Below are 4,283 nucleotides of genomic sequence, written 5' to 3'. Positions count from 1 at the left end.
AGCTTATTTACCACTCGATGCTTACAAATTACAAGCTCTTAGCTCATATTATTTACCAACCAAATGACAATCATGAGAGCTTGGAACAAAACAATAATTTATATAAAACAAAACCTGTAATCATTGCAGAGCTTGGAACAAAATAATACTTTACATAAAACAAAACCTGTAGTCATTGCCAACTTTTGAAAGCGACACATGATTTGTCTAGTTCAAAGATTCAACTAAACAAATAAGCAAAAGTTTAAATACATACACTTAGGCTTGCTATGACATGGATCCCAAATAGAACAGTTTGAAAAATTAGAACACAATTTCAATAAGATGAAAATAAATGGGAACTATTTCTACATTACCTCTTTGATATAAGGCTTTGACCAGCGTTCCCACATATCAGGTGGTAGTTGTCCACCCCATGAATCAAATATTTGTATGCAGTGAGCCCCAGACTCCACTTGGAAAATAACATAATCTGCTATTGCTTGCGCCAAATGAGAGAGCAGAGTCCGCAATAAATGTGGTGCTGTATAGCACATACTCTTAATGGTTGTATAGGTGCATGTTGTACCCCTTCCACTATATATGTTGCTATTGTCCAAGGTGCTCCCACGAAACCTAAAATGACAGCATCGCCACCAACCTAAGTAAAAAGCAATAAGTAAGGAAAACGGTTCCTTTGAAGGATAGCCATGATATATAGAAGCGGTAATGCAACTAGGTTTACCTCCTTGCGCAGTATCTTGAGTGAATCTCCAACAAAACTGAGCTTTTCCAGGTCAATTGGATGCAGAGCCTTTAGCCCCTTCTCGGAGCGTATTGGGGACTGAATAACAAGACCCCTTACATCTTCAACGTCGAATTCGACCCCAAATGCAGGAAGAGGCGTAAGGATGTTAGAGAAAATGATCACTCCATCAGGCCTAAAGGCATTCCAAGGCTGCAAAGAAATTTCCACAATAAGATTAGTTGTCTCCGACCTCTCTCGAAAGGATGGATATTTCTCAGCAAGCTTTCTATAAACAGCCATGTACCTTCCCACCTGGCGCATCATGCATGCTGGTGGCCGACTAACAAGTTCTCCTCTGGCAGCCTTCACCAGCAGAGGATTTGAAGACAAAATCACCACAAAAATCATGAATTTCTCTTGCTTAAATGAGTATAATCAAGAAAATGAAAGAGTAAACAAGAGAAAGAAATGCTTATAACAGTCTTCCAAATTTGAACAATATTACTCATTTCTGTAAAACATACAAATGAATGTTAATTGTTAACAGAACTTTTTCCCCTCTTTCTCCATGCCTTCAATCAATCAACTTCAACAATCTCAATTAATTGATTCATCTCAAAGACTCAAAAATACCTGAATTACCCTCTCCTATAACAATTTGCACCACTATCTAAAGCAACAAATTTGTTAAAAATGAATGCTATTAGGAACCAGCAACGTCACCTTTATTATCACACATACTAGCTACACTACCACTTCAAAAAATAAATGAACTAAAAGAAAAAGAAGCTAAATTGAATAAAACGAAGAGCATAATGAGAAGAAGGAAACTGTGGTACCGGAAGAAGAGGCAGAGCAAGTGACGGAGAAGTGTGGTTTTAGGTTGAAAGGGAGTGAAAGTGTAGCGTTTAAGGCATTAGAATGTGGAAACAAAGTAAAAGAAAAGAACAAATTGAGGTTGCAACTTCTACTTGAAAGGAGCTTTTGAAGAGTAGCACAAGCTTCCTTCAACGCTGGTCTTTCAAGAATACAAACTTATTTAAATTAGGCTGTTTCAATTACAAACATAGCATGAAAACCAATTATTGTCCTATGCAAGACTTTAGCCATATACTCGACCATTAAAAAAAATTCTCATCATCAGATTGCACAAGCAGCGGTAGATTTAAAGGAAAAAAATGCACAAATTATTGTCTTATGCAATGAATATGAAAGTAAAAGAACTAAACCAGAATGTCAAGCTACTAATAATAATGAATAACTGACCTTTGCCAATGATCAAACCAAGCTGCTTCAAGTTAAGTGTATATCCAGTTTGGTAAAATTGAGTATGAGGGCAATTGAAATCAAAACAAAATCAGAGCAGCATTGCCAGAGAACTAGTTACATACTAAATCAATCTTAAAATCAAAATAAAATCACAACAGCATTTCCACTGATACCTGTTTGAAAAATTAGCTTCAAATCAATAACTGCTATAATATGTTTGTGGATTGGTTAAAAGAGGTTGCTTGGTGTTGGAATTAGGTAACAGGATCTAAGATGGGAACATATTTCTGGCCATTTTGATGAAGGGTGTCAACAAATTTTCTCATCTTATCCAATGGGAAATTTATAGGATCAAGTGTGAAATCCTTATATGCATCCATTGAATCAATATCTGTCCACATAACTTCAATGGGTATATTTGCTTTTGCATAGTTGGCAACCACATTTTCAAGATCACTCACATCCTTGTAGCCATATCTACAATGATGAAAACCTTTCACAAAAGGGAGAATTCTTTTGGATTAGCATGTAAAGTTGGGATCCACAGACTTTAAGAATACATGGTACTAACTAAGATTTTCTATGCAATGAATATGAAAGTAAAAGAACTAAACCACAATGTCAAGCTACTAATAATAATGAATAACTGACCTTTGCCAATGATCAGACCAAGCTGCTTCAAGGTAAGTGTATGTCTAGTTTGGTGAAATTGAGTATGAGGGCAATTGGAATCAAAACAAAATCAGAGCAGCATTACCAGAGAACCAGTTACATACTAAATCAATCTTAAAATCAAAATAAAATCACTACAGCAATTCCAAATAACCAGTTACCAAATCAACATCAGAATAGCATTATACCAAATTAACATTAAAATCAGAGTGGAAGTAACTTGCAGGGTAAAGCTCACCAGGACAGTGGCAAGTTACAGCAGAAACAGAGTGGCGATCCAGACGCCAACAGCGGCACACAGCTCAACGGCGACGGCGAACCCAACCCCGTCAGCGACGGCTTGGCAGCAACAGAGGCAACCTCCTCCTCCCTCATCGTGTTTCTCTCTCTGCGCAAACCCTTTCTCTCTCTTCGAGCTCCTCAGTGGCGGCAGTGATGGGAGGTGCGACGGCGAAGACGAGCTCGACAGTCAGGATCTTCAGCGGCGGTGATGGAGTCCTCGACGATGGTGGCTACTTCTCCTCCCTCGCGCGCACTCTTCTCCGTCTCCACACCCTCCGGTTCGTGCGACGATGGCGACGGCTCAACGGAACGGCGGCGACAGGCGGGCAGGGCGCGACGGCGCGCTCTTCTCCCTCTCCTTCCCTTCCTTCTTCTTCCCCGATTCCCCCTTCTCTTTTTTCCTTTTCTTTCTTCCCCCCTTTCCTTCTGTTTCCTTTTCTGTACGTGTGCAGTGTGCTTAGGATTCAGGTAACAAATTTAAGAATTTTGTGAAATTAGGGTTTTATTTGGTAATTTTAAAATTATGGTAAAATATATATCAATAATATGATAATTTTATTAAATATTTGAGATAAAATAATAATTTAGAATTCAAATTTAATATTATAAAGATTATTTTTAAAATGTATAAAATTTTATTCATCAATATATTAATGAGTTAAAATAATTATTTTTAATTTAAATTATAAAATAATTGTACTAATCACATTTTATAAAATATAATTTTAAACTTAAAAATATTAATTATTTAAATTAAATAATATAACTTTTTATCATTTTCCATCGCCTGAACTTTAATTTCAAATTATATGAAATAACCAATTAATAAAAATGACACAAAAATATTAATTAACTTAACTCCAGATATTAATAAAACTAATTTAATTATTCTTAATAGATTAGTTTATAAAATAAGGAGTTCAAATTAATAATAAGTCATAACTTTTTCATAATAAAAGTTACTTAAAATAAATTGTGCAATTCTTTCTTATTTTTCAATTACTAAAATTATACAAAATATTCTATTATAATAAAATTACTTAAGAATATTAATTAATTCAAAATGAATTTATCTCTAAATCTCTTTAATTATTTTCTAATAGAATAATTTCTAAAATTATAAAGTTTAAACTTAATAAGATAAAATCACAATTTATTCATATTTAGATTTTTAAAAACGCGAGATGTTACATTATATATTTATAACAAAAATATATAATATTTATTATAAATGTATTTTAATTTTATTTTTTTAAATAATATGTGTTATATATTTATAACAATAGTTTTTGAGTATTTTATAAATTTAGTATTTATAGACAAAATTATTTTA

General features: G+C 34.0%; 1 pseudogene; it reads right to left on the bottom strand.

Moving 5' to 3' along the window:
- Nucleotides 1-347: 347 nt before the first annotated feature.
- LOC107634474 (uroporphyrinogen decarboxylase 1, chloroplastic-like) lies at nt 348-1,066 on the bottom strand (annotated as a pseudogene).
- Between the last annotated feature and the right edge of the window lie 3,217 nt (nt 1,067-4,283).

The sequence above is a fragment of the Arachis ipaensis genome, chromosome B3, assembly GCF_059453495.1.
Source record: "Arachis ipaensis isolate K30076 ecotype BB chromosome B3, ASM5945349v1, whole genome shotgun sequence".
NCBI classification, from domain to species: Eukaryota; Viridiplantae; Streptophyta; class Magnoliopsida; order Fabales; family Fabaceae; genus Arachis; species Arachis ipaensis.
Note: the sequence above shows the minus strand (reverse complement) of the source record. Positions and strands in the feature narration are given on the sequence as shown.